This window comes from Callorhinus ursinus, unplaced genomic scaffold, assembly GCF_003265705.2.
Source record: "Callorhinus ursinus isolate GAN/ISIS: 27379988/994484 unplaced genomic scaffold, GSC_fseal_2.0 scaffold59, whole genome shotgun sequence".
Taxonomy (NCBI): Eukaryota; Metazoa; Chordata; class Mammalia; order Carnivora; family Otariidae; genus Callorhinus; species Callorhinus ursinus.
In genome coordinates, this window is record NW_027397121.1 from 3,549,076 (window position 1) to 3,559,686 (window position 10,611).

At 48.3% G+C, this 10,611-nt stretch overlaps 1 pseudogene; it reads left to right on the forward strand.

Annotated features, from left to right (window-relative positions):
- Window positions 1-8,626, forward strand: part of LOC112815974 (popy Class I histocompatibility antigen, A-1 alpha chain-like) — a 33,668-nt pseudogene extending 25,042 nt beyond the window's left edge.
- The last annotated feature ends 1,985 nt before the right edge of the window (window positions 8,627-10,611 follow it).

The following is a 10,611-nucleotide window of genomic DNA, read 5'->3' on the forward strand; positions in this document are numbered from 1 at the left end:
ACAATGGAATATTACTCAGCCATCAGAAAAATGAAGTCTTACCATTTGCAATGACATGGATGGAACTAGAGGGTATTACACCTGAAAAGGTGTACAAAATAGCGAATTGCCATGTAACTCAATAATTCCAATCTTGGGTATTTACCCAAAGAAAAAAATGAAAACACCAATTCTTTAATTATTTTTTAATAAGATGTAGCTATTTTAAAATATGGAATTTAAAGTGTGCCTGGGAGGATCAGTCGGTTAAGCGTCTGACTCTGATTTCAGCTTGGGTCCTGACCTTAGGGTCATGAGATCAAGCCCTCTGTTAGGCTCTACACTCTCGTGGAAGCTCCTTGAGAACTTTTCCCTCTTCCTCTGCCCCTCCCCCTGCTCTCTCTCTCCCTCTCAAATAAATAAATTAATAAAATTTTTAAAATATGGAATTTAAAAGAGAAGAAACAGCAGCCCCCAACATCAGGAGCTGGTCTGACACTGACAGCTGGGCTCAGTGTGGTCAGAAGCTGGCTAATGCCCACGACTTGGCCATATTCTTCTCCTGTGAGACATAAGCCAGTCACCTCACAGAACATCAGCATCAGACAAGGACACTCGGAAACCATGACATCACTTTGTGTCATTAGAGACAAAGCAAGGCACTGTACAACCCACAAAATACCAAATATCTCTGTCTGTTGGCTAATGTGAGCAATCGCTGCTTCTTTACCATGACTGCTTTATCCTCACTCTGCTCTGGCCTGCCTAGAGAGGAGATTCATTGAGATGCTCAACCAAAGAATTGCCCACACGTCCTGACAACACGCAATCAGGAGTGAGTCCCAGCTTCCACAGATCTTCTTCAAAAACATCCACCCAAAATGGAACTAGAGGGTATTATGCTAAGCGAAATAAGTCAATCAGAGAAAGACAATTATCATATGATCTCACTGATATGTGGAATTTAAGAAACAAATCAGAGGATCATAGGGGAAGGGAGGAAAAAATAGAACGACGAAATCAGAGAGGGAGACAAATCATAAGGGCTCTTAATCATAGGAAACAAACTGAGGGTTGCTGGAGGGGAGGAAGGCGGAGGGATGGGGTAACTGGGTGATAGACATTAAGGAGGGCACGTGATGTAATGAGAACTGGGTATTATATAAGACTGATGAATCACTGACCTCTACCTCTGAAACCAATAATACATTATATATTAATTAATTTGAATTTAAATTTTAAAAATGGGAAAAAAAAGAAACTGTCAAAAAAAAAAAAAACAACCCAAATACAAAAACAAAAACACACCCATCCAAAGCCCATATCCTTATAGGTTCCAACACCTTCGTATTAAGATGCCCCATGGCCCCCAAAGGGGTGCGTTCTTTCTCACTGCAACAAGTAATAGATCCAACTTGAATGCCCACAGGTGCTCCTGGTGGTCTTGGGCTGAAGAACATTGAAGCATGTTACCCTTTTGTCTGTCACAATTGTTTTCATTCAGTTTGATCATGACATGTGTTTGTATCTTTGTGAGTGTGTGGTTGACATGCCAAAATTTCATGTTTTTCTTTATGGGTTTTCATCATTGGGGCCATGCTTAGAGAATTCTTCATCCCACAATTGTAAACATTTCATGTATATTTTCCCCTCAGCAGAAATGAAGAGCAGAGGGTTTCAAGGGTGAAGGGAAACAAAGAGAATTGTCTGAATTTGGGCAAAAGTATGGGGAGGTGAAAGAGGTAAAAGTTTCTAAGTGGGTGTAATCTAAGGTGTCCATCTTCTGCTTTATTTCTGCAAGTATGTACAGGGCCTCCAAGGTATCTGATATATGTTGTGTTCAATAAATGTTCTCACTTGGGCTCAGTGAAGACTTATGTGCCTCCTATTGAACGCAAACACCAACAAGACACCCAAACTTAATAGACACATCAATTAGCTCCAGTGATGGGCATTTTTGAACACTTATGACCTTGATGTAAAACATCATGTTTTGGTTAATGCCTATAAACTTGAGCTGTTATAATGCATATCAATTATACTTTCATGCTGTATTTTAAGCATATGTCTCAGACCCACATAGACAAATTCATGACTTCCATTTGAAGATAAATTTAATAAACATATACCTATGAGTCACACAGTATCTTTTTTGAGGAGAATCCTGAAAACTAAGAGCGTTCTAGATATATACTGTCTGAAAGGTAGCTATATGAGCCTCATACGGCTACTTAAATTCCTATTCATTTAAAACAATTAAAAATGCAACTGCTCAGCACACTAGCCACATTTCAAGTGCCACCTGTATCTCAATAACCACATGTAGCTCGTGGCCACCATACTGGACAGCACAGATACAGAATAATTCCTTCTGCACAGAATGTTGTATTGGACCGTACCGCTCTGCATGCTTTCTGGACCTCAAGCCAGATGCATTAGACACATGTGAACTGAAAAGACCAATATGATTTATCTTACAGACGACATCAGATTCTATCTGGGATGTGAATACATATGAGGCTGGTGTGTCACAAAATCAAAGTCGGTTATGCATTGGTCTGGTGCCTTTAGGCACAAACTGTTCCCAATTGCAAAAGGGAAATCCCTGTCCCTCCACCTCCCTTCCCAAACTGAGCACCGTCTCTGGCACCACATTTCCAGGAGGTGAGCTCTCTTCTAGATGCACTCAGGGGCTAAACTCAGAGCTGAGTTTTCGGAAGCAGGAAGTGCAGCTCAGGGAAAGGGATTCTGCTGAGTGAAGAGGAAGCTTGCTTGGTCAGAAGAGCATGCGACTGTTGATCCCAGGGTCATGAGTTCAAACACCACATTGGGTGTAGAGATCACTGAAAATAAATAAACATTTAAAAAAAGAAAGAAAAAAAGGAAAATGGCAAAAGAATCTGCTCCCATCCTGCCAGTTTGGTGTCATTGTCCTGACAGCCTCAGCTGGCATCATGGGGCATGAAGAAGCAAGATGAAAACACACAGGAGGGAAAATCTTGGGATTCTTTTTCTTTTCTTTTTTTTTTTTTAAGATTTTATTTATTTACTTGAGAGAGAGAATGAGAGAGAGAGAGAGAGCATGAGAGGGGGGAGGGTCAGAGGGAGAAGCAGACTCCCCGCTGAGCAGGGAGCCCGATGTGGGACTCAATCCCGGGACTCCAGGACCACGACCCGAGCCGAAGGCAGTCGCTTAACCAACTGAGCCACCCAGGCGCCCCTTGGGATTCTTTTTCTAGGGATGTAATACATACGTGCAAATAAAACGCCTCAATGGAAAAAAACAAACAAAAAAACTAGTATCACTTGAAAACATCCTGGTTGAAGCATTAAAAATTATCTTACTAAATTATTCTCAAATCCACATTTTAAACATATCTTATATGATGGTGTGGGATGTACAGCATATCCCTAAGCCCCCAGGAAAATAATTTGTATGAACTTAACTGGACTGGGGTTGTTGTTGTTGTTGCTGTTGTTACAAAATGCCATTTTTACTTGAAGGAATGAATGGCACAGAAACTTGGATTATTTAGACTAGAATATTTGGCCGACAGTTTCTTGAAAACGAACATGACCCTACCCCTTCATTAAAATCAACTCACACATGACAGCTGACAGTACTTGTTGCCCTGATTAAATGTAAACTCTCAAGAGAAAAATCAGAATTTTGGAAAACTTGTGATCCACCAATAAGCTTGACAGCTTCTCCCTACTGACAAACTTTCCTGTCAGGATCTGTGGTAATAGTAAAACAAATGGGATGTTTTGATAACTTGATTCCAGTCTAATAAACATGGGAACAACACATTGCTTTAAGACAAATCAAGCTTTAGTACAAGATCCATTCAGTATGCAAGCTGGGCCCAGGGATTTTAATGTAACAGAGAAGGACATACTCGATACTGTTTCAGGTGCCACTTTGCAAATAACCTTACAGAAAGTATAACTTGTGTAGTTTTAATATCGTATCAAACATGACTATCCATAATTATCTGAAAAGGTTATGAAACATGCTATTCTCCCATATTTGTGCAAGGCTGTTAATATTTTCATGTACTTCAACCAAAACAACACAATAAATGCAGAAGCAAATCTGAACATCCAGGGGTCTTCTAAGGAGACAGACAAGAACAAGAAAGAGACTTGCAAAACTGGAAAATGTAACAAAAATCCACTCTTCTCACTGCCCTGTTTACTTGGGGAAATAGTTATTTTTCATAAAAGCAATATTTGTGTTTATGTCATGGGTTATTAATATGATTCTAAATAAATTAATACATGTTTAACCCTGTTTTATTCCTACTATGGTAAACATTGATAGATATAACCCATAGACGCAAAATTATCCTTGGGATCCTCTGTAATCTTTGAGACCATATAGATATCCTGTGATCATAATTTTTAGAATCACTGACTCACACAACTCCTGGGCCACGACTCAGGGAGACAAGGTGACAAAGAGCGCCCTGTGCAGTAAGCGAGGGGTCGGGGCAAAGTCGCAGGTCCCCGGGAGGGCCTGCCTGTCAACAGCGGTGTCTGGGGCTGGAGAGTCCCCCTCCCCCTGGGTTTCACGTCTCCCTCTCACAACTCGTCAGGTCCTCCTGCCGGGATACTAGTGACGCGACCGCAGTTAGCACTCCCATTGGGTGTCGGGTTTCTGGAGAAGCCAATCAGCGGCACCGAGATTCCAGGTTCGAAAGTCCTGACCACACCCACAGGGATGCATCTCCTCCTCAGACCCTGAAGGTCTGGGCCGTGAGGCCCCGAACCCTCTTCCTGCTGCTGTCGGGGGCCCTGGCCGAGACCGAGACCTGGGCGGGTGAGTGCGTGGGGCGGGAGGAAAGGGCCTCTGCGGGGCCAGAGAGAGGGGACCTTCGGGCGGGGACGCGGGATCCCCGGGAAGGCGCCTCTCCGCCGCCCCCCGCCCCGCCCCGGCCTGTGCTCCCCTTCTCCCTCCCAGCCTCCGCCCTGCCCTCCCCGCCGCCTGCACCTGCGCCCCGGGCCCCGCGCCGGGAGGAGGGTCGGGCGGGGTCCCCGCCCCTCCGCGCCCGCAGGCTCCCACTCCCTGAAGTATTTGCACACCGCCGTGACCCGGCCCGGCCGCAGGGAGCCCCGCTTCGTGGTCGTCGGCTACGTGGACGACACGCCGTTCGTGCGGTTCGACAGCGACCCGGCGAGTCGGAGGACCGAGCCGCGGGCGCCGTGGGTGGAGCAGGAGGGGCCGGAGTATTGGGACCTGGAGACGCGAAACGCCAAGGGCCACGCACAGCTTTCGCGACGGAACCTATGGATCGCTCGCGGCTACTACAGTCAGAGCGAGGCGGGTGAGCGACGCGGGTTCGGGTCCACGTCACGACCCGCATCCCCACGGACGGGCCTCGGTCGCGTCCGAGCGTCATACCGAAGCTTCGGAACCCACCCCGCTCCGACCTTGGAAGAGTCCGCCGGAACTTTTAAGTGGTTTTACTTTGTTTGGACTTAGTCGTTTGTCCAACAAACGGGGTGGTGACAATCTGAGAGATGACCGCGCGGGCGGTCTCACACCCTCCAGAGGATGTTTGGCCGCGACTTGGGGCCGGCCGGGAGCCTCCTCCGCGGGTACCATCAGTTGGCCTACGACGGCGCGGATTACATCGCCCTGAACGAGGACCTGCGCTCCTGGACCGCGGCGGACAGATGACCCCGCGCAAGTGGGAGGCGGCCGGTGTGGCCGAGCACGACAGCAACTACGTGCAGAACGAGTGCGTGAAGTCGCTCCGCAGGTACCTGGAGAACGGGAACCAGACACCAGACGCTGCAGCGTGCAGGTACCAGGGGCTGCGGGGCCTCCCTGATCTCCCCTCCACTGGGGGTGGCTTCCCACCAGGAGGGGAAAGTGGACTCAGTGTCAGAATACCACCTCCCCCATGGGTGGGGAGAGGGAGATCCGCCTCCGTGTTCATATTCCTACTATTGAGTGACTCACCCAGAGGGCCGCTTTCTCTATAGGACAGTTGAGGAATCCAGTCTCTCCCGGGAGGCAGGTGGAAACCATCAGTGGTTCCTTTTGACCCTAACAGCCACCTTGTGAACCATGACTTAACCTCCATCTGAGAATATCTCTGTTCTGCGTCCGAGAACATCTTTGGACATCTGACTCCAGGTTTTCTGACTCAGTCACCTGCCACCATTGTCAGGACCAATAGTGTGTTCTCCCCCTTAGACCTACAGCGTCCTGCCCTGGGCCATCTCCCTGATTCTAGAATTTTCCAAGGATTAGGAGATCCCAAAGGCTCGGCTGGTGTCTGGGTTTTGTGCTTTTTTCATCCGAACCAATTGCCCTGTCCACCTCAAGATGGTCAAATGAATGCTGTTTCAGTGGTCCATAAAGGTAAACCCAGGTGTGGATTTCTGATTCTTCTTCCTCAGAACCACGCAAAACACATGTGAGCCACCACCCCATCTCTAATCATGATGTCACCCTGAGGTGCTGGGCCCTGGGCTTCTACCCTGCAGAGATCACCCTGACCTAGCAGCAGGATGGGGAGGACCTGACCCAGGACACAGAGCTTGTGGAGACCAGGCCTGCAGGAGATGGGACCTTCCAGAAGTGGGTGGCTGGTGGTGCCTTCTGGACGGGAGCAGATACATATGCCATGTGCAGCATGAGGGCCTACCCGAGCCCATCACCTTAACATGGGGTAAGGAGGGGTTTGGGGTAGAGCCTCTTCTCAGGGAAACCTTCTGGAGAATTTTGGCAAAGTGAGGACTCAGGCCACAGGTCTGGGCCCCTCACTTTTCCTTCCCTTTCCAGAGCCACCTTCTCAGCCCATCGTGGGCATCATTGCTGGTCTGGTTCTTTTCGTGACCACTGTGGTCGTCCTAGCTGTGATCTGGAGAAAGAAGTGCTCAGGTAGGAAACTGAGTTTTCTTGTCCCCTTGGGGGGTTTCCTAGGTGTGAGATGGTCCTGCCTTGTTACTGGGAAGTACCAGCCACACACATGGACTTGCCCCCTCTGGAGCTGATTACTAACATTCGCTCTGTAGCAAACACTTATGAAAAGGAAGGGCAAATTTTCATCTTGGTAATTCTGGTGGTGGGGACCTGATTCCCAGCAGTCAAAGGACAGCGGAGGACAGACCTCCAGCAAGTCAGGTGGTCCAGTGACCACACACCTCGGTTCTTCATGTTTCCTGATCCCGTTCTGGGTTTTTAGTCACAATTCTACAAACTTCATTTTGGACCAGGGCTAGGAGCTTCCTCTAGGATCGCATGGCCCAGCCTTGTCCAGGCCTCTGACATGATGTTTTCTTCCCACAGGTCGAATAACAAGAAACTACTCTCACTCTGCACATAAGGATGGAGGCGGTGATCCCTGAGATCCTCGGGTAGTGTAGACAGGACCCCATGGGGAGCTCACCCACCCCCTAGCTCCTGTTCTTTCCTCCAGTAGGCGATGACATTGCCCAGGGCTGTGATGTGCGTCTCACAGCAACTATAGGTGAGACCTCTGAGGGCCTGATGTGGGGAGGGCTTGGGGCACTAGGGACACTTTGAGCATGCAGGGGGCTGTTGAGAATGTCCACACTTATGTGACTGACCTAAATTTGTACATGATTGTTTTTCACAGCATGAGACCAGCTGCCTTGTGGGGACTGAGAGATGCAAGATTTGTTCACACTCCCACTTGGTGACACCAACAACCCCTGACTTCTCTTCGTGCAAAAAGTGTCAGAAAGTGTCTGTGTTCCTGTGAGCATAATGTGAGGAGGTGGGGAGAGTGGCCCACCCTGCCCACCACGCCCCCTTCTCATACTGACCTGCATTCTCATTTCTGATGTGCTCTCCTGTTCCAGCAGAGGGCTGGACCGTCACCATCCCTGTCTTTATTTCATGCAGGACTGAGTACGAATGACTTACTTCCCTACTGAAAATGAGAATCCAGATATGAGTTTGTGTTTTTTAACACTTGGCATGTGGGGTTGTTGAGGTAATAAAAGAGGAGATTTGTAAAATTGAGACAGCAAATAAGCGGAAGCACTGAGAACCTTGCAGAACTTTTGTTTGCTGTGTTAAGCCTATTGCAGGGAGGGACAGAAGGCTCTGAGGAGCCGAGCAGGGATGGGGCCTGTGCCCAGTCAGTGCTCAGTGCATCACGGCTATAAAATGCTCACCCCTCAGCTGGGTCATCTCTCTGCTCTGTGTCCTGCCTCTTCTGTGGAAGCTTGTCTCACCAGGACCTGTGATCACAGAGACTTGGATGTCACCTGTCACCAGGACCTTGTGCAGCAAGAGCTTCCTGTGACTGGGTCAGCTTAGGCTCAGGCCCAGGTCACGACATAGCCCCCATTTTTAGGTGGTTTTTTTTTTTTCATTGTTTCTATAGAGCATCAGGCCTGTTCTTGCTCTTGTGTACTTGTCCCATCCTCCCCTGGGTGACCCCATCAGTTACAGCAGCGGTGTCCTTTGGGCTGTGGTTGCCACAGGCCTAGTTCAGCCCCTGCACACAGGAATCTCTGTGGTATGGAGGGATGAACTTCCAGATTCATCCATCTCTTCCCCTCCCTCTAGAGCTATTGTCTGGATTATTCTTTAGATTATGGAGATAGAGAAAGGAGGAATTCTGAAAGGTTCTCATCCTTATTAAACTTCAGTTAGTTTCTACCTTCTCGCTGCTCTGCTCTCTCTCACTGCCCTTAGTTCAGTGATCTTAGTGCTGGCTCCGATCTAAGGTCATGGATTTATAAAGCAGAGTCTAACATGGATTTCTGGGTGGTTGGAGAAAAGGACCCATAAAGCCTAAGTACAGTGTTTCTGAAGAGAGAACTCTGTGTGCTGTGTGTGCCTGAGACATGGTGTGGGGGGAGGGGCTGAGCAGAGAGAGGGAGGGGAGGGCAGCCCTGTGAGAAGAGAGAAGCAGCCCGGATGGCGAGGTGGGTGCACAGGGGGCGGGAGCTGCCCCGGAACAGCTGTGCCTGAGGCGCGTCTGGAAGAGGGGGTCTTCTACCTGCTTATTCATTCAACTGATAATTGTCATGTGCCACATACAGGCCACACTATGTTTCATCTAGGACACCTCAGTGAGACTAAGAAGAGGGAAAACTTGCTGGCCTTGTAGAGACTATGTTCTAGTGGTAAGGGGCAGACTCCACTTGTCTCTCAACGTGAGGATTGGGGCAGTGGCCCGCTTGGGCAGTCAGTAATCCAGGTATAATTTTGATTCCCCAAAAACTTAAGTACTAAGAGCCTACTGTTGACTGGAAGCCTTAGTAATAAAATACACAGTTGTTTAACACATATTTTATATGCTACATATATTATATACTGTATTCTAATAATTAAGCTAGAGAAAATAGTAAGAAATCCTAAGGAGGAAAAATGCATGGATGGTATTTACTGTATAAAAGTCCACAGGTGCACAGTCCAAACCAGGGTCATTCAGAGGTGAACTGTGTATTGTGTAAGCACAGTACATAAGGGAAGGGTTTAAATAGGAAGTTGGTAGGTGCTGTGAGGAAGGTGACCCAGCGAGCACCGTGCTGGGACAGGGATGATGGCTACTTTACTCCAGGGATCAGGGGAGCCTCATTGAGAAGGTGACCTCTGAGAGGTTTGAAGGACATGAAGGAGTTGTGTAAGAGGAAGTCTGGGGGGAGCTCTTTCCAGCCAGGGAACCCCCAGCGCACACACGCTCTAGGGCAGGAGCACGTCCTGTGTTCAAGGAAAGGTGAGGAGGCTGGTGTGGCTGGAGCAGAGAGCAAACGAAATGGGGTCAGATGTCAGCCATGTCACGGAGGTCTGAGGATATTAGAAGGCTTTTGAGTTTTCTCTGAGTGAGGTGTGGAATTACAAGAATGAACGAACAGATCAATGGGATTGACTTTCTAGCAGCACCGTGCAGAATCGAGAGGTGCAGGGCAAGCGACCAGTAGGGAAAGTGTAGGAAACCAGCAAAGTGTCCCAGGTGGGGGACGTGGGCTGTACGGCTGGGGCCTAAGGAGGGAAAATAATAGGAAGTGATGGGGTGGTGGAAATATTTACAGATGGACTTTGCAGCATTTCCTAATGGATTCATTCTGGGTGGTGAGAAGGATGAATCAAGGAGGGCATCCAGTATTTCAGACTGCAAGTAGAAATGTGGGGTGCCTTCATGGAAATGGAGAAGACTCTAGAAGTAGCATATCTGGGGAAGCAGCATCACAGGCATCCACTTTAGGAATATGGAATCTGAGATGTCTATTAGAAATGAAAGTGGGGTTGGCAGTTGGATACAGAGTGCGGGGTAGGAGAAATATCTGGGTGGGAGAAATAGATTTGGGAAGTGGTGTCCTATAAATGATGTTTAAAGCCTTCAGCAGAGACGAGGTCACCAAGGGGGCGATGGCCTTAGAAAGGAACAGGACCAAACCCTGGACTCCTCAGGGCTAAGCAAGCTGATCAGAGTGCACACCCAGAGTGGACTGCACAGTCTGGTTCTGCGTCTAGAAGGCACATAGATCAGGGAGGCCCACCCTTTAGCGTGCACAGGAATTTCCTGGACCATGAAGATCTAGACAGTCCGGAGCAGAGTGTGAGATTCTGGGTTGATAACGGGTTGGTGCTGCCACTGCTGCTGGCCTTCAGACCCCACACTGAGTAGCAAGCACATA